This window comes from Balaenoptera physalus (assembly GCF_965194825.1).
Source record: "Balaenoptera physalus genome assembly, chromosome: 2".
NCBI lineage: Eukaryota > Metazoa > Chordata > Mammalia > Artiodactyla > Balaenopteridae > Balaenoptera > Balaenoptera physalus.
This window is the reverse complement of record NC_138883.1, coordinates 138,175,508-138,200,726: the sequence shown is the minus strand read 5'-3', so window position 1 is coordinate 138,200,726 and position 25,219 is coordinate 138,175,508. Positions and strand designations below refer to the sequence as shown.

General features: G+C 39.5%; 1 protein-coding gene and 1 long non-coding RNA gene across 14 annotated transcripts in view; one reads left to right on the top strand and one right to left on the bottom strand.

Annotated features, from left to right (window-relative positions):
- The window catches only part of AKAP13 (A-kinase anchoring protein 13), a 342,407-nt gene that overhangs the window by 311,843 nt on the left and 5,345 nt on the right, over positions 1-25,219 (bottom strand). The window lies entirely within an intron of this gene.
- On the top strand, positions 7,821-24,096 carry LOC309654688. The gene is made up of 2 exons (XR_014260414.1): positions 7,821-7,922; positions 8,247-24,096. It is a non-coding gene; the product is annotated as an uncharacterized lncRNA (long non-coding RNA).

The window sequence follows — 25,219 nt, the reverse complement described above, 5'->3', positions numbered from 1 at the left end:
TAATGAGATACCACCTCACACCCATTAGGATGACTACTATTGAGGGGGAAAAAAAAAAAAAACAGAGAATAACAAGTGTTGGAAAGGACCTGGAGAAACTGGAATTCTTGTGCACTGCTGATGGGAATGTGAAATGGTGCAGCCACTATGGAAAACAGTATGGAAGTTCCTGAAAAAAATTTTTAAAAACTACTATATAATCCAGCAATTCCACTTATAGGTATACACACTCAAAGAACTGAAAATGAGGACTTCAAGAGATATTTGCACACCCATGTTCACAGCAGCATTATTCACAACAGCCAACAGGCAGAAGCAACCCAAGAGTCTATCAATGGATGAATAAACAAAATGTGGTACATCCATACAATGAAATACTATTCAGTCTTAAAAGAGAAGGATATTCTAACACATGAGTGAACTTTGAAGACATTATGCTAAGTGAAATATGCCAGTCACAAAAAGACAAATACTATATGATTATACTTATATAAGGTACCTAGAATAGCCAAATTAAAAGAAAGTAGAATGGTGGTGGCCAGGGGCTGGGGGTTAGGAGAAAATGGGTAGTTATTGTTTAATGGGTACAGAGTTTCAGTTCTGAAGACAGATGGTGGTGATGGTTGCATAACAATGTAAATGCACTTAATACCACTAAACTGTACACCTAAAAATGGTTAAGATGGTAAATTTCATGTAATGTGTATTTCACCAAAATTAATTTTAAAAATAACGATTACTGGCACACAGTAAGCAGATGGTGTCTTCTGGATGAATAAATGAACTCTAAAACAGACAGTAAGCAAAAACAAAAACCAGTGAAAGGGGTAATCTAAGCCAACCTCCTACAGGAAGCGCACTCCTTCATACCCACCATGCCAGAAAGAATCATGCCCTAAGTACACAAGCATTCACCCAGCAGCCTAAGCTGGAAACTTCCAGTCACCCTGGACAACTACCACCCCTTCCTGCCCACCATCTACTCACCAAGCTTAATCCATTCGACCCTGACAATGTCCAGGAGATCTGCTGACACCCCTCTCTTCTCACTGCACCATCCAGGCCCTCATCACCTCTGTCCTAAACTATTGTGATGGTCTCCTCTACCTCTTCTGAGGGGCAGTGCTCCCCGGCCCCCCCACCAAGTCACTACCTATACTGCTCCCAGAATGAACTATCCAAAATAAAAACAGACGATCCTCCCTTTAGCTTCAGGAGGGCAAACGCAATTCCCTAGCGTGACACACGGACACTCCAACCATTCCACCTTAACTTTTCAACCTAATTCTGTGGCTACACCCCACCCACACTACACACCTCCACCCACTGCTCACTCTGCTCAAGCGCATCGGGCTGGCTGTTTCTTTGCATGCACAGACTCTGTCCCTGCAGGACCGCTGTTCTATTCCTTCTCTCCTCAACCCATGCCTGGCAAACTCCTATACTCACACTTTAAGGTCCAGTCCAGTCACATCCCTCATCTGTGTTCCTTACAGCTTTTTATATATCACTGTTACACCACAAATTTCCATCTCACCCAAAAATTATCTTTGCATTCCTAGTGGCTGGTTCCATTCGTTCTGCTCATTTTTTTTTTCAACGAGCTAATACTACTTGTACCTATAATTGGCATAATATTTATTCTTTTTGTTTTGTGAGCAAGATGCTTATCCTCCAGAGATGAGCCTTCAGTGAAATGGGACTGTGCATTATTCTCCATCAGTTCTTTCAGGGCCTAGCCCATAATATATGATGTTTCAAATGTTTGCTAAACAGAATCCCAAGATAATTTACCCCTAGAAACAAATCAAGTTAGCTTCATGCTTATATACTTTCCCCTCAGAGTGTCTCTGCTCTGCTTTAAAATGTTGATTATGAAATTTAATTTTACTTACAAAACTTAGCAAAGAAACAAAGTTGCAAATAACTTATTAGAGCACTAGACAATGCTTGTATCCTAAAACAGGAATACACAAATATCATAACTAACTTACTTCTCAACAGGAGCCTACACTGGGAAAGTCAGTGCCTGCTGTGTAGGTTTTCTTTTACCTTCCAACATCCTATACCACGATTTGTACTTAAAAAAATTTTTCCCAACAACAGCTACAACTACAGATGAAATCCAGCAACATGCTATATAAAGCAGGTGTTGCTTTCTCCATTTTACACACAAGAGAACTACAGCTCAAAAAGGCTACATTATCTAGCCCGAAGTCACAAAAACTAGTTAAGAGCAAGCATGACTTAAACCCACACTCATGAAACCACACAAAGCTGTGGGGATTTCAGTCAAGTCCCCTTATCTCAGGACACAAAGCACACTAACAAAAACAAAGGGGATTACTCCACTATTACAGAATACATGGTTTAACAGAAGATCCAGAAAAAGAGTTCATCCAGTCACTCCTTTGTATCGTGCTTCCTTCAAGACACATCCAAACCATCCTTCATTTTGCCCCAAAGGCCACTCTATTAGAAAAACCTAGAACTGTCTGCAATTTACAACAGAAGGAACCCTGGCTTTGGAGTGAGACTGATTTTGGCCAATGTTCTGGATCCTGCTCTTACCAGCTGTGTGGCCTATACAAGGATCCTAGCTTCTTTGAGCCTCAGATTCCTTAACTGAAACATGGAGATAAAAATTCCCTCACAAGAGAGTGAATAAAGTGAATAAACAGCACCCAGCATATAGTAAGCATTCAATAAATCTAAAGTCTCCCTCATCCTATCCCAACTCCACCAGGATGCTGTCTCCAATTTTTGCATCCACACTAGATTAGAATTCAACTGAAGTACTTGGTCCTCTGTAAAAATCAGGAAGAGAATCATAGGTTCTTGTCAAGCCCACTTGTTTTGTGGACATAAAGTTCACAACCAAAACTAACAAAGTTAGCTAACAGCCAAACCAGACAAGAATCTGCGTCTTTTTAACCACCCATTTCAAAACTCTGAATCAAGGGCCCACATCTTTCAGGAGATTGTCAGCAGAGACAGCAAAACATCAAGACAAAACAAAGTTTGAATTGGCATACATTCTTATGCCCTAGACTCATCCCATATGTCACATTAAGAAACTCTACAGTAACTCTTTAAGAAAACACAAAACAGACCTTACGCTGTGGTAAAGAAGGCTCATCAGGTGTCAGTGTGTTAGAATATAGCATTCTAGATATGGTTTTTTTTTAAATGCCATTGCCACATAAGGCCCTACTACATAACCATACATAAGTTGCTAAGAATGTACAAATACAAAGATAATAGCCAGCAGACAGCAAGTGCAAGCAAGGAAGGCAGAAGAACTTTAAAGATAACCAACACAATTTGTCAAACAAAAACAAATTAATCACTGACTGACTTTTCAACACGACCACAATCTAACAACCATTCACTCGGTAAATATTAGAGTCCCTACCCTTTGCTGGGAGCTAGGTGCTAGGGAAAGGTGTGACTCTACCGCAGCAAAGGGAATAAGACATAACATAAAAATTTACAACACAGGAAAGAAAGTGGTGTGACAAAAACGCTTGGGAAGTCAGAAAGAGAGATTATATCCAACTATAAGAATGAAGCAGGGTTTAAATAGGAAATATCCTTCAAGGCTCATATCAAAAGCTAAGTCAGGGCTTCCCTGGTGGCGCAGTGGTTGAGAATCTGCCTGCCAATGCAGGGGACACGGGTTCGAGCCCTGGTCTGGGAAGATCCCATATGCCGCGGAGCAACTAGGCCGGTGAGCCACAATTACTGAGCCTGCGCGTCTGGAGCCTGTGCTCCGCAACAGGAAAGGCCACGATAATGAGAGGCCCGCGCACCACGATGAAGAGTGGCCCCCACTTGCCACAACTAGAGAAAGCCCTCGCACAGAAAACGAAGACCCAACACAGACGTAAATAATAAATTAAATAATAAAAAATAAAAGAAAAAAAAAAAGATAAAAAGTTTAAAAAAAAAAAAAAGCTAAGTCAAATTTAGACATGCAGAGATGGGAAGGAACATTCTGTGCGTCCCCAGGGTCAAATCTCAGCACTGGCACACAAAGTGATCAATAGGTGTCTCTCAACTGTATGAATGGGCAAAGGCACATGCTGGAGGTACAGTTCAATGTAGCAAGGGAACAGTTTTAAAGCATGTGGCAGGTCTTACGCAGATTTTACTCTGTGAGCACTGAGGAACTATTAATGTTTTCAAATAGGGTAGTGATATGACCAAACCTGTGCTTCTGGAAGAATAAACTGACATAACATAAAATGGATGATAGCTAAAGAGAAACTTTGCTGTTTAATATGTATTTAATATCATTGAGCTTATCCACATCCAAAGTAATTCTGCTCTGCTCTCGGTCAGTCCCTCTCCTCAGCGATCTGTTAACACTAATGGGTAATGACAGTGCATGTAGTAACATCAGCATAGGCCAGGTTATACTATGCAAACAAACAACCAGAAGGTGGTAGAGGCTGAACTCAATAAAGTTTACTTCTCGCTCACTCAAAGATCAGCACGGTTCCAGGAAACTCTCTAGAGCAGCTGTCCTTCATGCCTCGACTCAGCATTCAGTCTGCTCTAGTCATACGGTAGGACCCCAACAGTAGGGAAAGAGAGAGAAAGGATTTCACATCTGCTTTTAAATGCTTCCATCCAAGCGTGATGCGTGTCATTCCTGCTGGCATTTCATTGGATAAAGCAAGTCTCATAGCCACGTGGACTTGAAAGAGGCTGGGCAATGGATCCTTAATAAGAATAAGAAAGGAGAACTAGAAACCTTGGTGAGCAGCACTAATGCCCGTCACAATGTGATGTCTTTACAATGTCCAGTAATAAACTACTACATTTTGAAGAAAAAAATGCCTAGTTTCTTTGCAATTAGATAACATCACAGTAAGTTTGTTCCCGAGGCACCAAAATTATTACCAAATTTCCCATATAGCTTTATGGATATCACGAATCTCATACTGATTACTAAACAATCTAATCTGTTTATGTTCACTGACTTCAAAGAATTTTGTATCATCTATTGCAGACTCCTGTTTGTTTTCACATCTATTATTCTTTTAGGAATAGTTTCCAAGCCTTCATATAGACTATTTCATCCTGCTCTAATCAGAAAAATGTCTCATTTATTCCGTATTTACAAGATAAGGAATATATATTCAGTCTGATCAAACCATTTCTGCCCTATGATTGAGAGTCCTTGGAATATCTTAAGCAGTTAAGAACAATGAGGGAATTCCCCAGTGATCCAGTACTTAGGATTCGACGCTTTCACTGCTGTGGCCTGGGTTCAATCCCAGGTCAGGGAACTGAGATCCCACAAGCCGCGTAGTACGGCCAAAAACAAACCCCAAAACAATGAAAGCTGCCAATTACTTATATTACCTGCTTTCATTAGTGAGAAACATGAGTAGTAATAGTGCTATTGATAATTTCTTCATGCTACAAAACTCCTGTAAATTTAGGAGAGGCAAGCAAACAATAAAGCATGCACGTATTTTAGAAGTGCAATCCTAGTTTCAAACCCCAGCTCTACCTCTTACGGGCTGTGGGAGCTTGGCCAAGCTACACAATCTCTGTAAGCCTCAATGTCCTCACCTACAGCACAGTTAACTCCAGCAACTTCACAGACCATCCCAGGGTTAAATGAGACAACTTATATAAAATGCTACAAGGCAGCTGCTCAAAAAAGTGACAGGTAGTATAAATATGTTCTGATAAGTATGGAATATGATTTTCTTTACTCTTTTATTAGGATTATCCAAGTTACGAGAGGCAAAAAGTACTTTGATTTCTAACTGTGCATTGAGAAATATCTCATGTGCAGTGGACATCAGGGCACAGCCAAATAGTCAAACACCACAATTATCCATTGTGCTGCGCAGTTACTTTACAACTGAGCCAATATTTCCCTAACTCTGAGAATTACACGAAGAACAAAGACTATGGAAGAGTATTCATAAACTCCACATCTTAGCATCCAAAAGCATTTTCAAGATGTTTCAGTCTAGATGTTTCCAAACTGATTCTTGGCAATGTGACTTTCTTCAAAGTAAATACTACAGGAAACCCACAAAAGTGAAAATTAAAAACATTGGAGTTACTCTATGGGGGACAATTTGGTGTCTTCCTCATGCCCTGCCCAACCCCACTTGGCCCCCTGATATAACTCTAAGGAATCCCCAGGGCTTGAGAATACCATTTGGGGTGGGGCGGGGGGGAGGAACTAAACTAAAAAACAAAAATGAATGCACTTCACTTTTAATGGCAGAAACCGGGGACGGGAGGGGTGTGTCTAAGTGACCTGCCCAAGGTTGTCAGCAGCAAACTAAGTCCAGAACCCAAATCTACTGAATCCGAATCCAGTGTCTATCCACTAATCATCAAGTTTTTCTCAGCTACAGAATGCTCTGCATCAACATTTACCCTTAGCATCTTTATCACAGTCAGTGAGTTTCAATTCTCCGATTTTATATCTGACATCCTTACTTTCTTATTATTCTTATATTACTATATTACTCTCACATTACACATTCTCTTATTACTTTGTTCCCCATTAATCTTGTCATGTGTCCCAAAACAACTGCAGTAAAACATTTAACTCCTAGCACTGGTATATTACCAGGCCTATTACGTTAATGTCCAAATCCATACGCCAGGAAAGAAAAAGTCACAAGACTCAAAGGGAGAACCCTCTGAAATGTTAAGAGGCTGAGTTCCCAGTCCTTGCCTGCTCTGCTCAATGTTATTACTCCCCTTTCTATCTCCAAAAGGGCAGTTTGTCAAGAAAACGCTAGGATTAAAATGACTAGCTTCTTTGATAAACAAATTATAGCTTAAGTTACCAGTGGGAGGAAACAGTGAGAAAGCAGGATGGCACACTTTTAAGATTCAAGTCCAAGCAATGTGATTGTAAGAGGAAAAAGAGGAGGGGGAGGAGGAGGAGAGGAGAAGAAAGAAGAAGCAAGAAGGAAGAAGGAAGGAAGGAAGGAAGGAAGGAAGAAAGGAAGGAAGGAAGGAAGGAAGGAGGAGGAGGAGGAGGGGAGGAGGAGGAGGAGGGGGAGGAGGAGGGGAGGAGGAGGGAGGGAGGGGGAGGGGAGGGGGAGGAGGGGAAGGAAGGGGAGGAGGAGGAGAGGAGAAGGAGAAGAAAGAAGAAGGAGAAGGAAGAAGGAAGGAAGGAGGAGGAGGGGGAGGAGGGGGAAGAGGGGAGGGGGAGGAGAGGAGGAGGAGGAGGAGGGGGAGGAGGAGGAGGAGGGGGAGGAGGGGGAGGAGGGGGAGGAGGGGAGGAGGGGGAGGAGGGGGAGGAGGGGGAGGAAAGGGAGGAGGAGGAGAAGGAGAAGAAAGAAGAAGGAGAAGGAAGGAAGGAAGGAGGAGGAGGGGGAGGAGGGGGAAGAGGGGAGGGGGAGGAGAGGAGGAGGAGGGGGAGGAGGAGGGGAGGAGGAGAAGAGGAGGGGGAGGAGGGGAAGGAGGGGAGGAGGCGGGGAAGGAGGGGGGAGGAGGGGAAGGAGGGGAGAAGGAGGGGGAGGAGGGGAAGGAGGGGAGGAGGAGGGGAAGGAGGGGAGAAGGAGGGGAGGGAGAGGAGGGAAGGAGGAGAGGAGGAGGGAGAGGAAGGGAGGAGGGGGAGGAGGGAGAGGAGGAGAAGAAAGAAGAAGAAGGAAGAAGGAAGGAAGGAAGGAGGAGGGGGAAGAGGGGGAAGAGAGGGAGGAGGGGAGGAGGGGGAGGAGGGGGAGGAGGGGGAGGAGGGGGAGGGGGAGAAGGGGAGAAGGGGGAGGAGGGGGAGGAGGGGGAGGAGGAGGAGGAGGAGAAGAGGAGGGGGAAGAGGGGAAGAGGAGGGGGAGGAGGAGAGAAGGAGGAAGAGGAAAAGAAGAAAGAAGAAGAAGAAAGCTCACCTGATCCCAAAAGATTTCTAAAACAGAGGCCCTTTGAAAATTTAGGTTGGGGCTTCCCTGGTGGCGCAGTGGTTGAGAATCTGCCTGCCAATGCAGGGGACACGGGTTCGAGCCCTGGTCTGGGAAGATCCCACATGCCGCGGAGCAACTAGGCCCATGAGCCACAACTACTGAGCCTGCGCGTCTGGAGCCTGTGCTCCGCAACGAGAGAGGCCACGATAGTGAGAGGCCCGCGCACAGCGATGAAGAGTGGCCCCCGCTTGCCGCAACTAGAGAAAGCCCTAGCACAGAAACGAAGACCCAGCATAGCAATCAATCAATCAATAAATAAATCTTTAAAAAAAAAAAAAAAGAAGAAAGAAAATTTAGGTTGGCAGAGAAGATGTCCTCAAAATTCCACTTAAGAGGGTTCCTACCAAACCAAAATAACACCCAGACACATCAATGAAATCTGAACAGTTCAAGAATCAGGTACGCTACATAAAAAACTGGGTATTTCCAAGAGGATCACAGAAGTCCTCCCACAACTGAATAACAATTTACATGTTCCGGGACAACACTGTTATAGAGCCAGCATAAATCAATTCTTCTACTTCTAGTGAGGATTTATCTACTAAATTAACCAGCAAATCCTTCTCTATAACCAGAACTAGGCTAAAGATCAGCGAGATAATACTGCTAAGAATGCCCAACAGAACACAGACACTTTGGTGTATCAAGAGTACCAGGAGACCAGCTTATGCACCTATCTGACTTATAACTTGCTATGCAACTGATTCTTCCTACCTATAGTACAGAAAATCTTAACATTATCTAATTAAAAATCATTGCTATCATAGTTAAGACCAATTAACTCATCCATCTCACAGAAAAATGTTTGGCCAGATTAGTAAGTCAAGAGTATAGACCAATGTTTAATTTGATTATTTTCTTGGTTATTTAAACCATAATGTCAACACATGACTGTGATTTGGGGAACATATGTAAATTCTGCATGTTATAATTAAATTAGATGTAATATTAATTTTTAAAGCTTCTTATATGCATTTGGATGTGGAACAGAATGGCCACGGGTCATCTCTCATAGAGCACTTTGTGTAGAAGGGTACCTTACTCCATACCATCTCTATAAATTTTATCTCAAACATTTCCTTATCTCATTGCTGGAGTTAATTAGGACTGGCAATTAAGGAGCAGCCAGAGAACATGATTATCAGTGACTTTCTTTACTTGAAAGTTCCATTGTGTGCCTTTTAATATTAAGAACCAATCTTAGATTAACTCTCAGTGCTTAAGAAAGCAGGGACTATGCTTCATGAGTTTCTATTCGTTTAGAAATACAGAGTTCTTTTATTTACAATTGGTTGCCAGCAGTGCAGTAATTCTACTAATAATTTTACTATGGCATTTAAAACTTCCTTTTAAATGCTGGATTTTTAAAAAACTTTCTTAAGATTATGGAAACGGAGTTCCCTGGTGGCCTAGTGGTTAGGATTCTGGGCTTTCACTGCTGCGGCCTGGGTTCAATCCCTAGTTGAGAAACTAAGATTGCACAAGCCGTGAGGTGCGGCCAAAAAAAAAAAAAAGATTATGGAAAAATAAATGGTAAACAGGCATTCATACTCTGCCAGTGGGAGTGTAAATGATATAAGCTTTCTGTAGACAACTCGACAGTATCTATTAAAAGCTGCTGAAACATACAGCCTTTGCCCTAGCAATTCCATTTCTGTGAGGAAAAATAAGAATACAAAGATTATGTACGTGGCTGTTCATCAAAGCAGTGCTTACAACAGGAGAAAGGGAGAGAAGGAGGGAAAGAAAAGAAATACCACCTAACTATTCAAATAAGAAGGTAATGAGGGGGACTTCCCTGGTGGCGTAGTGGTTAAGAATCTGCCTGCCAATGCAGGGGACACGGGTTTGCGCCCTGGTCTGGGAAGATCCCACATGCCGCGGAGCAACTAAGCCCGTGAGCCACAACTACTGAGCCTGCGCTCTAGAGCCCGCGAGCCACAACTACCGAAGCCCACGCACCACAACTACTGAAGCCCGCGTGCCTAGAGCCCGTGCTCTGCAACAAGAGAAGCCACCGCAATGAGAAGCCTGCACACCGCAATGAAGAGTAGCCCCCACTCGCCGCAACTAGAGAAAGCCTGCGCGCAGCAACGGAGACCCAACGCAGCCAAAAATAAATAAATTTAAAAAAAAAAAAAGCAGGTAATGAGGGAATTCCCTGGAGGTCCAGCAGTTAGGGCTCCGGGCTTTCACTGCCAAGGGCGCAGGTTCAATACCTGGTCGGGGAACTAAGATCCCGCAAGTTGCGTGGCATGCCCAAAATATAAAAATAAAATTTTTTTTTAAATTTGAAAAGGTAATGAGTGATCTAAGGATAAATCTAAATCCATACAACGAAATACTATATAGCCATTAAAATGATTACATAGGTTACTTGATATCGTGTAAATGTATAGTCATGAAATTTGTTTTATAACCTGTTTATATTCAACAGCATATAAAATATGATCACATATGGTATATATAAATGCACACACACACTCCCTCTACAAATTTAGTCTGGAAAGAAAAACACCAGTTGTACCACAAAAATTTTCCAGGTAGTGTCATTTATTCATATGTGTACTTTTTGTTTATGTCTAATTGCTGAATTTCTGGAGGGACTGTACATTACTGTTGTTAATAAAAATAAAACAAAAAATATCTCTCATGAATCATGAAAACTCTCTGATGACTTCTGGAATAGGAGATTATATAGCAGAAAATTAACTATAAAAATAAATTTACTGGCAAAGTCAAAGTTACACAAAGTTCTGCCAAAATCACAGCTCACAGTGCATGTTCCTTTCACATAATTACTTGTTTCAACTCTTGCTAGAAATGTTATTGATGTATAAAGAGCTTGGGTCCTAAAGTCAGAGACTCGTATTCAAGTCCCAACTCCACCACATGCTGCGAGACCCTGAGCAAGTTATCTAGCCTCTCCGAGCCTCAGTCTCCTTAACCATGAAGTATGTATAACACACCCCACCTCTTAAGAGTTGTGGGGATTAAAATGAAATAAAGGTGTACAGAACATATAGAAGTAAGCTTAGCACATGGAAAGCAGTAATAAATGACTGCACTTGTTACTATTATTATTGTTGCTATCACACATTAATCAAGAAACAAAATCATGAGCACTTTAAGGGCAGTGACCATGTCTTATTTTTGTTCAGCCCTGGATCCCCGGCACCTAGTAGTGGCCTTAAATGATTGCTGATTAAGTATACAAATAATTAATTACCTCCTTGCACCTCAATCTCCTTCTTTGGCAAAATCATAAAATCACCTTGCAGAGGTGAGAACTGATTAAACATAAGATACCTAGTTCAACAGAGGCTCTCAATAAATGACAGCTGTTGTATTAAGGAACATGGCCCCGTAGATTTCAACAGGCATGAAGGCTGAAGGGAGAGAATAGATATAATTTTTTTCTCTGAATTTCCTTTAGTATTTGGGTCCTGAGATATCTCACAGTTAAACCATTGCTTTTATTTAGATTCAGGAAAGAAAATTCTCCATTTACAGGCACACATCCTAGAGAGCTAATTATTAAAGTGGTAATCTTTAGACAGCCACAGCACTTTTGGCAAAGCAACTCAAACAGTACTTTACCACAGAGCAGGGAAAAAGTGTGGTATTTCAGAGAATTCATGAGCTTAGAACATAATGTATACAAATACGGGCTATGAAAAACAGTGGATCAATTGTTCTTGGGGCTTCAAATGAAAGCTTTTAAGATGATGATTGAATTAAGAAGCATGAGAAAAATCAACAATATTTTTACATACATCACCAAATGAATTCTTAAGGAAATACTAAATTTATGAAGGCATTCAATTACCTGAAAAGTATTTCCTTCACAACAATCAAAATAAACAGGAATACATTTTACGAAGAAAAATAAATTCTCAAAAGAAAAAAGAATCATTAAATTCTACGGCGGGGGGGGGGGGTGAAAAAACTACTGACATGAAACCAATAATAATTTTGTATAAATCATAACATTCTTGTACTAGTATTTAAGAGAAAGTCATCCAAAGAAGAAGAAAAAAAAATAAGCCTAACATAAGAGCGAACTCAAAAACTGCAAAGATCAGTAACTTGTGCAGTTGTGTTTACTTTTCCATGTCTAATTTGACAGAAACCTCAGATTTCATACAAAAGTGCTTAATAGAAGGTTTATGGTCCTATTTCTGTAATGATTCTATTGAAAGGAAAAAAAGGCTACTCAGCACTCATTTGCTTTGAGTTAAAGTTGTCTGTTCCATATCCTGGAAACACATCATGCCATGATTTACAGAGACATTTCATGGTTTACAGTATTAAACACTGGAGTAAAAATACCAGTTAAAATTCACTATTAAGAAAATAACAGTCTGGTAGTAACTTTCAAAACAACTATAATAAAAATATTAAAGTGAGACAGGGGTAAATTTTATTCTATATGGATTATATCACAATACAACTGTTATTTTAAAAATGATGTTGCAGAGAATAGCAAAATCTCACTAATTCTCCAGAATCTGAGTAATGGGTATATAGGGATCAATTCTACTGTTCTATTTTGAATATGTTTTAAAATTACATTTTTTTAAAAATTAGGCAGGCAAGCCACACCTACGGCCATATGTGAGCCACACCAGTATGTCAGTGACGAAGCTGCTGAACAGGTTAAAATATAAAGTAATAGACAGAGACCTACACTGCCCAAGCACAAAAACCAGGGAAGAGCTGAACAAATTTTACTGCCAGACTTGGTCAACACTGGCCAATCTTCCATTTAACATGGTGCCTTCTCTTCCCCAAAAACGGATGATTTAACTCACCAAAATCAAACTACAATTGATGCTGGGAGAAAAAAATTAAATTCTGTTCATTTATTCTCAAAAAATAGATTTTATTAACATTAATCATATGCATATATTATTTATATACAGTTGTATCACAAATTCATTCATCAACCAATCCAAATATTTCCTGAGTAGTAACTAACTGCTATGTGCCATGCACAATACCACATGCTGGGAATACAGCAATGAACAAAGCAGGTAAAATCTGTCCTCCAGGACCTTATAATCTAGGAGGAAATACAGACATGTGGGTTTACTTTGTCCCTACCTAGTCAGTGAGCAATGTGACAAATGAATCCTATTGAATTAAGTGGGAGAGGGGAAACAAGCAGTGGGCAAAGACAACATGGAAAAATTAAAAAGGTGACTGAAAATAGTATAACCCAAGATACCTAACCTAAATAGGAAAAACAATCATTTATCCTAGTTGCTGGCACAGTATCTCAGAAAAATCCATTTATTTCTGTAGCTCATGATACTGCTATAACCAACTACGTGTTTCCAAAACTTCTATCTTGTCTAATTTATATAAAACTTGGCCCAAAGTCTTTTTCAAAAAAGTAAATATGTTACCTATAGACATCCTCTAAAATAAAACGGTGGCTTTAAACATTTAACTAAGTTAATCTCAATTATTCAAAGTTCACATAGTGTATTATTATTCAAGGTTCAGCTGTATAAAAAACATTCCTTCCAAGTTACCAAAAACCTTGGTAAAACAGAATGAAAAACTTAAACCTGGGTGTATTTAATGTTACAAAAAGGTTCAAAAGCCAATTCATCTCACTTGTTTTCAGATTTTCACGAAGTGAAGGAAAAGGGCAGTGGAAAAAAAGAGAAAGATATGAAAAACAACACAATTTGATAGAGGAAAAAATTCAGGGCTATTTCCTACCTGGCCCCATAAAAAGAACAGACTCCCATTCATAATAAGAATGTTATTAAATATACATGCCAAGCTCTCAGACTCCTCCTTTCTGCCATCACATAGTAAGGTTTCTCTGGCAAGGTCACCTAGGCAAAGATTCATGAACAGGTTCCTCTGAATGACAGGGCTATAAGTAATGATGAAAAGGAACTTGCATGCCCTGTCTTAGGAAATTACCCAGACACAATATTTATCAAAGGGTTCTATTTATTGCTCTGTATTAGGGGAAAAAAGATGTGTGAAGTACAGCAATGTGGCTGGCAATAACAGTAAGAAAATAAATTAATTATTCCAACCAAAGTAGGAAGGAAGAAGTCACTGCAACTTTGAAGAATCTGCACTGATGTGAAAATATCCTCCGTTCCATTTTATATCCTCCTCCAGCCACCCCTCTAAGGACCCAATGAAAGGTGAGTTTAACACATTATTTCACAGAACAAAAGTACTCAAGGGCAGAAGAAGAGCAGTAACCTGCGCAAGGTCACACACCTACTTAGGTGACAGAAACACAGCTGAACTGAGACTACTGTCTCCTTCCAAATCTTTTTCCAGCTACACAACCTTGCCAAGTAAAAGCCATTTTACTGGGGGGAGAGGAGATGGAGTCAGGTGACAAGTGAGGAAACTAGCAAAGTATTCAGTTACAGAGTTATTATCTCCTAAGCCAGGAGTGAAAAAGAAAATATTTTTCCCAGAAATTAGCATGTATAACGACTCTGTTCACTTGCCAAAGTCTCTGTGCCAATCACTTCCCGTCTGTCAAAACCCCACAGAAATTAAGGACCATTCACATTTAGTTTAAGGAACTACAGAAAAGAAAGCTGCAATACAGTCCACTGAATCATCCAAGTCTTTGAACCCCGTGTCTTTCAGTCCACATAATTCCATTCCCTTGCATTAAGCACAAGATGTGTACACCCAAGAAACACGCCTGCTGTGAGCTAAGCTGGGCACAAAGCTAGGGCGCTGAGTAGAGATGTTTAATATTGCACGGTTCCTACCTACATTTTTCTTGCTGAAGACTTACTCCTTATGCCCTTAACATTTCAGTACTGCTAAAATGAACCTAAAAAACTGGTTTTTCAACTTCCAATATAGGTTAAACATGAACTAATTAACTGTTTGTAAAACACTTTGAAGATGTGAAAAAGTACATAAATGTTAATTATTAATGTTGATCCACAAAGCCCCTGCATCTGAAGTAAAATACAATTCTTCCGGCAAGTTTCTGCTACTTTCAAGGCACGAACATGGAAGCCCAGCATGTTTTTAGGAATTCTAGGAAAACTTTAAAGGCAGACCACAATGATTTCGATTTACAAGAACAAGCTGGAATTTTAAGCTGTCTATGTTGGATATAATTATATCAGAGTGAATAAAAAATGTGACTTACGGCATATATAATAAAACTAGAGTAGGTTTATAGTCACAGAGTCCTGGATGAAAATTATAGTCCATTAACCTGAGAGAGGCAAAGTAAAATCTCTGAACCATACTTTTCTCATCCTTTTTTCTCTCAAAAAAGCCAAAAGGATAATACCAAACTTACAGTATTATTGTAAAGAATTGAGAAAATGTAAATGAACACACAATACACAGGTAGGCACCCAGTAAAAGTTTCTTCTTTCCTTTAGTGACTTCACTTTTTAGAAAACACCTTTTGGGAAAAATGGCCTGATCTTGAGCAAAAGATCTCTCTAGAGTGAAAAAGTACTTTAAATACACACTGTCCTATGCTCTAAGCATACAGCACCCTTTTAGCAGGAGGGCCCAGGCGAAAGCTTCGGTCATTCCTGTCCACTGACCCATATGCATCCTTAATCCTCAAACAGAGAAAGCACCTCAGCCAGACCCCAAGGTTTCATGTGACCAAATGAACAATTAGAACTCTACTTCTCAAACTCTCGTTGTCATGTTGTCCTCCTAAATAACTCCCAAACTCCAAGGCCACATCCAGGGTTCCTTTGTATTCTGAGCCCAGCCTCTCTGTGCACAAGGTATCCAAGAGGCAAAACACCACTTTCTTCTAGATTATAAAAGGTAACAGAAATGATTCCCATGTAACGCCACAATGGATCTCTCTTCTCCGACTCCAGAAACACAATGACTTTAAACAGGGCAGAACTCAACTGGCAACACCAGGTAGATGGATTAACTGACAGACACCATTTCAAATTATACTAAGTGTGTTTTCAGAAGTGACTCATAAATTACAGAAAATGTCAAATCTGCAAAAAGTCCCTGTCACCTTTGGCAGTTATCACCTGGGAAAAGGAATACTTCTAAAAATCTTAGTGTGGATAGTTATAATTCAGATTTAGAAAAAAAAAAAAAAAGTCATGCTCGATTCAATTTATCTGAAGTGCTCTGCCCACCACAACGCAAATGCAACATAACATCCCCTTTGAACAAAGCGGCGTCACAACCAGCCTGCTGGGGAGAACATGTGCTAACAATTTTCCTGGGGGCTGCTGTGGACTCATATCAAAACCACCCATACTCTTTCCCCCGATTCCCCCCTGTGATCGAGGGCTCAAATTTTCAAGACAACAGACCATAGTCAAAGACCCATCTGTAGTGTTAGCAACCACAGACAAATGAAACTCATCAGCCCAGAGGCTCACCAACTGAGTAGATGCTCCAAAGGTATTAACTCTCTTTATTTAAAAGAGAAAAAAAGAGAGATTAAAGAAAAACATATACATTGCAAAGTATTTAGAAGATGAAAAGACACTCTACCATCATCTCACTCCTCACACGAAACCACAGTTAACACTTTGCAACAGCCTCCTCCCAAACTATCCTGTGTACGGTGTGTACACTACACGTAATGACACTCCTGAGTCACATTTAAAGATAACTGATATAGAGACTGAAAATGTACAACAGATTTCACCGATGTTACTTTTATCGTGCTCAGAGGAGAAAAGTTTTCAACAGGTTTGGAGTCCTAACTAACACTGACACAAGGTGCTGTTTCTGGTCACTACCATCTTGCTTCTTTCATATCTAGCCCTTAGTCATACCCAGTTGTTGTTGTTGCTTTTTACCACTGTCATTATTATTACTAGCTGCCACGCCATGTTGCCCTACTATGTGCCAAGAGCTTTAGATATCACTAATTCCCACAATAACCCCCACCCTCCCTTCTCAAGCTACAATTCTCTACTTTGTAAATCCAGTCCAGCCTTCAGTCCTCAACTCCAGGTCTGCACATCCAAATGCTTACTGCTATCTTCACTTAAAAGTCTCACAGATCTCAAACTTATCATGTCCAGAAGTGAAATCAACTTCTTCCTCGCCGCAAAACCACTTCACTTCTTCCACTCAGGAAACCACACCACCATTCACCCAGCTGTCCATGACACCTAGGAATCATCCCTGATTGCCTTCTTTGCTCAACACCTTTTCCCAATCCGTGTAATCCTATCAGTTCTATCTTCACAGGAACATAGATTCCAACCTCCTCAGACTTTCACTGCCACACCCTACCCCAAGCCACCATCTTCTCTAGACTGGACTAGTGTAAAACTCTTAACTACTCTCTCTGTTTCCACCTCCTGCTCCCTACACGCAGAGTGAAACTTTCAAAACCTAAATCAGCTCTTGTCATTCCTTGCTCAAATCCTTCAGCTGCTTCCCATCTTACTTAAAAGCCTATTTGACCAAGCCTCTACGTACACATACATTATCTCCTATTATTCTCCTTTCTCGCCCCATCCTTAGCCTCCCTGTTCATAATCCCACCTCAAGCTCTTTGCCCTTGATGCTCCTTCCACTTGGAACATCCAGAGACCTTCAGGTGGTTTGCTCTCTTCACTTCCTTCAAGTCTCTCTCAAATCTCACCTCCTCAGAAAGGTATTGTTTGACCTCCCCAATTTTTGCTAATAATCTTCATATTCTTCCTACAATTATCACAACCAGACATCACCAAAGTTGTTTTTTACCTGTTTGTGTTCTGCTTCTCTCGCTAAAATGTCAGCCCTTTGATGGCAGCAACTACATTTTATTTGTTACTGAACTCTCATCACCTAGAACAGTGCCTGACGTACAGAAAGCACCCAAATATGTGTTGAATAACAAACAACCCTACAAGGTATGTCACATGCCCATTTTACAAATGAGAAAACTTGAGTTTCAGAGACAAAAAAATTTACTTAAAGCCACACAGCAAATAAGTCACCAAATGCATATGAAAGAGCCAATACTCTACCCACTGACCCACTTCATCCTGTGCCATGAAAGGGAATTATAAATACAGGCTAAGAAACAAAAATGTAAAAGAAAGCATTTCTATAAGAAAATATCAGACCACAGTGATCTTTCTCTTTCTGCTCATCACTAGAGCATTTCACATCTTTGATTAATCTCATGTATGTACTATGTACATACCTCTTCAACTAGAAGATATCTACTTTTTCTGTATTACCTACAGAGTAAGGGCTAGCTACAGGCAGTAGACATTTAACAAACATTTCTTTGATATTTACACCCAGAAAGACTTGAAGAATCCTATAACGAGACTTTGAGCACCATCAATAAAGTATACTCTTCCAAGGGATTTCAGTTTCCAACCATGATGGAGTAACTGGATCTTGACTCATCTGCCACACACCCCACCCCCCAACAACCAGAAAAATGGACAAAATATACGAGGCAACATCTTTTAGCTACTGGATAACCAGCAGCACAGGACTGCAATCCCTAGCAAAGGGAAGAGATGAGGTGAACCCCACAAGTGCACCAGCTTTCTCAGCCTGGAGTCACATGCTGGACCACCTGCAATGAGGAGCCCAAGCAAAGCATGGCGGTTTTCTCAAGCTAAGAAGTCAAAGAATATGAGAAGGCTCAGGAACCTAAAAACTGCAGAGTACTAGAAAGGAGGGAGTTGCATGAAGAAGGATCTCCATAAATCAGCACAGAGGCCTGCTTGAGTCTAATATTGAATAATAAGCCATGTGTGCATATTGTAAATAAATCTACAAAGGCAGGCAAAGAATGACCCAAGAACTATATGCTACCTTACCCCAGAGCTCACACAGGGCTGGCAGACATTCATATTCTGACCACCCAGAGCAGAGAACATCTTATTCTTCAATGGAAACGACGGAGGCTTCAGGCCTTAGTAATAGGGTGAAACAAGCCTTAGAGTAAAAGGACAAGAGTTAGGGTTGGTCTATCTTAGACCAATCAACAGCAATCAACAACTTAAAATTCACCATTTCTAGGATCTAACAAGAAATTACAAGAAGATGTGACCCAAGACAGGGGGAAAAAAAAAAATCAGCCCATAGAAAGAAATAATGGAATTAATGAACACGGATTTTAACAACTATTATATGAGTATTATACATATGACCAAGAATCTTTTTTAAATGAACACAGACAAATAGAAGAAATAAAAAAGATTCAGTAGCAAATTGAATCCAACAAGATATAAAAATACATCATGACGGGGACTTCCCTGGTGGTCCAGTGGGTAAGACCCTGCACTCCCAGTGCAGGGGGTCTGGGTTCGATCCTTGGCTGGGCAACTAGATCCCACATGCATGCCACAACTAAGAAGCCCACATGCCACAACTAAGACCTGGCGCAGCCAAAATAAATAAATAAATAAATAATAAAGAGATTTTTAAAAAAACACATCATGACCAACTGAGGATTATCGAAGGAATACAAGGCTAGTTCAACATTCAAAAATCAGTGCAATTCACCATATCTACAAAGTAAAGAAAAACAACATACGATCATCTCAATACATGCAGAAGCCTGTGACAACATTCAGTATCCATTCATGATAAAAACTCTCAGCAAACTAGAAACAGAACTTTCTCAGCTTGATAAAGGACATCTTTACTACTACAAAAACAAACAAACTTTAAAGAACATGTTAATGGTGAAACACAAATGTTTTCCCCCTAACATCAGGAAAAGATGTCCACTTTCAAAATTCCTGTTCAACATCATACTGGGGGTCCTAGCCAGTTCAATAAGGCAAGAAAAAGAAATAAAAAGCATACAGACTACAAAGGAAGAAATCAAACTTCCTGTATTTGCCAATGACATTACTGTCTATGAAGAAGATCCTAAGTGAGTTTAGCAAGGTTGTAAGACACCAGGTCGGCATACAAAATTCAATCCTATTTCTACATACTAGCAATGGACAACTGGAAATTGAAATTTTAAAAGCACCATTTACAACAGCACCAGAAAGCATGAAATACATATTAATCTTACAAAATATGTGCAAGAGCCAATTATTAAAACTACAAAAAACTAATAAAAACGTCAGAAAAGGTCTAAGTAAATAGATATATCATGTTCATGGCTCAGTATTATTAAGCTGTCAATTCTCCCCTAAGTGATTTACAGATTCAATACAATGCCAATCAAAAATCTCAGCAGGATTTTTTATATATATCAACAAGCTGATTCCAAAATGTACCTGAGGGAATGCCCTGGTGGTCCAGTGGTTAGGACTCTGTGCTTTCACTGCTGAGAGCCTGGGTTCAACCCCTGGTCGGGGAACTAGGATCCCACAAGCCACGCAATGCAGCCAAAAAAATAGATATAAATAAATACATACATACATACATACATACATAATGAAAATAAAAATAAATAAATAAAATGTCCTTGGAAAGGCAAAGCAACTATAACATTCAAAAACAATTCTGAAAAATAACACAATTAGAGAACTCATACTACCTGATTTCAAGACTTAGTATAAAGCTACAGTAATCAACAGTGTGGTAATGGAAAAATGAAAGACACAGATCAATGGAACAGAATACAGAATCCAGAAACAGACCCACATATATATAATCAACTGGCTTTCAGCAAAGGTACAAAGGTAATTCAATGGAGAAAGATGTCTTCTCAAAAAACACTGCTGGAACAACTAAACACCCATATGCAAAAAAATAAATCTCAATCTACATTTTGCACCATTAGAAAAAATAACTCAAAGTGATTCATATACCTAAATATAAAATTCTGAATTACAGCAGAGGGCAGACAGCAGAAGCAAGAAGAACTACAATCCTGCAGCCTGTGGAACAAAAACCACATTCACAAAAAGACAGACAAGATGAAAAAGCAGACAGCTATGTACCAGATGAAGGAACAAGATAAAACCCCAGAAAAACAACTAAATGAAACGGAGATAGGCAAAATTCCAGAAAAAGAATTCAGAATAATGATACTAAAGGTGACACAGGACCTCAGAAAAAGAATGGAGGCAAAGATCAAAAAGATGCAAGAAATGTTTAACAAAGACCTAGAAGAATTAAAGAACAAACACCTACAAGAATTAAAGAACAAACAAACAGAGATGAACAATACAATAACTGAAATGAAAAATACACTAGAAGGAATCAATAACAATAACTGAGGCAGAAGAATGACAGAATGGTGGAATTCACTGCTGCAGAACTGAATAAAGAAAAAAGAATGAAAAGAAATGAAGACAGCCTAAGAGACCTCTGGGACAACATTAAATGCAACAACATTCGTATTATAGGGGTCCTAGAACGAGGAGAGAGAGAAAGGACCCAAGAAAATATTTGAAGAGATTATAGGTGAAAACTTCCCTAACATGGGAAAGGAAATAGCCACCCAACACCAGGAAGAGCAGAGAGTCCCAGGCAGGATAAACACATGGAGAAACACGCCGAGACACACAGTAATCAAACTGACAAAAATTAAAGACAAAGAAAAATTATTGAAAGCAACAAGGGAAAAATGACAAATTACATACAAGGGAACTCCCATAAGGTTAACAGCTGATTTCTCAGCAGAAACTCTACAAGCCAGAAGGGAGTGGCATGATATATTTAAAGTGATAAAAGGGAAGAACCTACAATCAAGATTACTCTGCCTGGCAAGGATCTCATTCAGATTCGATGGAGAAATCAAAAGCTTTACAGACAAGCAAAAGCTAAGAGAATTCAGCACCACCAAACCAGCTCTACAACAAATGCTAAAGGAACTTCTCTAAGTGGGAAACACAAGAGAAGAAAAGGACCTACAAAAACAAACCCATAACAATTAAGAAAATGGTAACAGGAACATACATATCGATAATTACCCTTAAATGTGAATGGATTAAATGCTCAAAGCAAAAGACACAGGCTCACTGAATGGATACAAAAACAAGACCCATCTTTATGCTGTCTATAAAAGACCCACTTCAGACCTAGGGACACATACAGACTGAAAGTGAGGGGATGGAAAAAGATATTCCATGCAAATGGAAATCAAAAGAAAGCTGGGGTAGCACTACTCATATCAGATAAAATAGACTTTAAAATAAAGAATGTTACAAGAGACAAAGAAGGACACTACATAATGATCAAGGGATCAATCCAAGAAGAAGATATAACAATTATAAACATATATGCACCCAACATAGAAGCACCTCAATACATAAGGCAACTGCTAACAGCTCTAAAAGAGGAAATCGACAGTAACACAATAATAGTGGGGGACTTTAACACCTCACTTACACCAATGGACAGACCATCCAAAATGAAAATAAATAAGGAAACAGAAGCTTTAAATGACACAATAGACCAGATAGATTTAATTGATATTTATAGGACATTCCATCCAAAAACAGCAGAATACACTTTCTTCTCAAGTGTGCACGGAACATTCTCCAGGATAGATCACATCTTGGGTCACAAATCAAGCCTCAGTAAATTTAAGAAAACTGAAATCATATCAAGCATCTTTTCTGACCACAATGCTATGAGATCAAAAATGAATTACAGGGAAAAAAACGTAAAAAACGCAAACACATGCAGGCTGAACAATACGTTACTAAATAACCAAGAGATCACTGAAGAAATCAAAGGGGAAATCAAAAAATACCTAGAGACAAATGACAATGAAAACACGACGATCCAAAACCTATGGGATGCAGCAAAAGCAGTTCTCAGAGAGAAGTTTATAGCTGTACAAGCCTACCTCAAGAAACAAGAAAAATCTCAAATAAACAACCTAAACTTACACCTAAAGGAACTAGAGAAAGAAGAACAAAACCCAAAGTTAGCAGAAGGAAAGAAATCATAAAGATCAGAGCAGAAATAAATGAAATAGAAACCAAGAAAACAATAGCAAAGATCAATAAAACTAAAAGCTGGTTCTTTGAGAAGATAAACAAAATGGATAAACCATTAGCCAGACTCATCAAGAAAAAGAGGGAGAGGACTCAAATCAATAAAATCAGAAATGAAAGGGAAGAAGTTACAACAGACACCGCAGAAATACAAAACATCCTAAGAGCCTACTACAAGCAACTCTATGCCAATAAAATGCACAACCTGGAAGAAATGGACAAATTCTTAGAAAGGTATAACCTTCCAAGACTGAACCAGGAAGAAATATAAAGTATGAACAGACCAATCACAATCACTGAAATTGATACTGTGATTAAAAATCTTCCAACAAACAAAAGTCCAGGACCAGATGGCTTCACAGGTGAATTCTATCAAATATTTAGAGAAGAGCTAACACCCATCCTTCTCAAACTCTTCCAAAAAATTGCAGAAGAAGGAACATTCCCAAACTCATGCTATGACGCCACCATCACCCTGATACCAACACCAGACAAAGGTACTATGAAAAAAGAAAATTACAGACCAGTATCACTGATGAATATAGATGCAAAAATCCTCAACAAAATACTAGCAAACAGAATCCAACAACACATTAAAAGGATCATACACCATGATCAAGTGGGATTTATCCCAGGGATGCAAGGATTCTTCAATATACGCAAATCAATCCATGTGATACACCATATTAACAAATAGAAGAATAAAAACCATATGATCATCTCAATAGATGCAGAAAAAGCTTTTGACAAAATTCAACACCCATGTATGATAAAAACTCTCCAGAAAGTGGGCACAGAGGGAACCTACCTCAACATAATAAAGGCCATATATGATAAACCCACAACAAACATCATTCTCAATGGTGAAAAACTGAAGGCATTTCCTCTAAGATCAGGAACAAGACAAGGATGTCCACTCTCGCCACTATTATTCAACATAGGTTTGGAAGTCCTAGCCATGGCAATCAGAGAAGAAAAACAAAAGAAATACAAATTAGAAAAGAACTAAAAAAAAACAAAACGAAAAAGAAAATTCTGAATTATAAAAATTCTAGGAGAAAATACAGGGGCAAGTCTTCGCACTCTCAGATGGGGCAATAATAAGAAAGCAAACAACTCTAATTCAAAAAGTTTAAAACTCCAATTCAAAAAGATACATGCACCCCAATGTTCATAGCAGCACTATTTACCAAAGCGAAGAAATGGAAATAACCCAAGTGCCCAATACACACACAATGGAATATTATCCTTATTTTTTTTTTTAAAATTTTAATCAACTATAAAAAGATATTTGGAGGACAAATAGGGAAAGTTGAATATGCACTGAATAATTCTATAGAATTGTTCATTTTTTTAGATGTTATCATTATATTTGGTTATGTAGAACAAGGATTAGCAAACTTTTTCTCTAAAAAGTGAGGTAGTAAATACTTTCTGCTTTGTGGACCACAGGGTGTCTTGTAACTGTTCTGTCAGTGTAGCACCAAAGCAGTCACAGACAATATGTAAATAAAGGAGCACTGCTGTGTCCCAATAAAACTGTATTTATTAAAAAAAACATGTTCACTGCAGCTCTATTTACAATAGCCAGGACATGGAAGCAACCTAAATGTCCATCGACATATGAATGGATAAAGAAGATATGGCACATATATACAATGGAATATTACTCAGCCATAAAAAGAAACGAAATTGAGTTATTTGTAGTGAGGTGGATGGACCTAGAAGCCTGTCATACAGAGTGAAGTAAGTCAGAAAGAGAAAAACAAATACCGTATGCTAACACATATATATAGAATCTTAAAAAAAAATGGTTCTGAAGAACCTAGGGGCACGACAGGAATAAAGACACAGACATGGAGAATGGACTTGAGGACACAGGGAGGGGGAAGGGTAAGCTGGGACGAAGTGAGAGGGTGGCATGGACATATATATACGACCAAATGTAAAACAGATAGCTAGTGGGAAGCAGTCACATAGCACAGAGAGATCAGCTCAGTGCTTTGTGACCACCTAGAGGGGTGGGATAGGGAGGGTGGAAGGGAGGGAGATGCAAGAGGGAAGAAATATGGGGATATATGTATATGTACAGCTGATTCACTCTGTTATAAAGCAAAAAAAAAAGGCAGTAGGCCAGATTGGCCTGAGGGCCATAGTTTGCAGACAAAACTCTAGTGACAGAGAGCAGAGTAGTGGTTACCTATGGCAAGGTAGGCAGCAGGGTGAGGGATGAAGGCAGAACTGTCTGGAAAACAGCACAAGGGAACTTTCTGGAGTGACGGAAACATTCTATACCTTGATTGTGTTGTTAAGTTACATGCATGGGTACATTTGTCAAAACTCATCAAACTCCATATACTTAAAATGGGTGCATTTTATCAT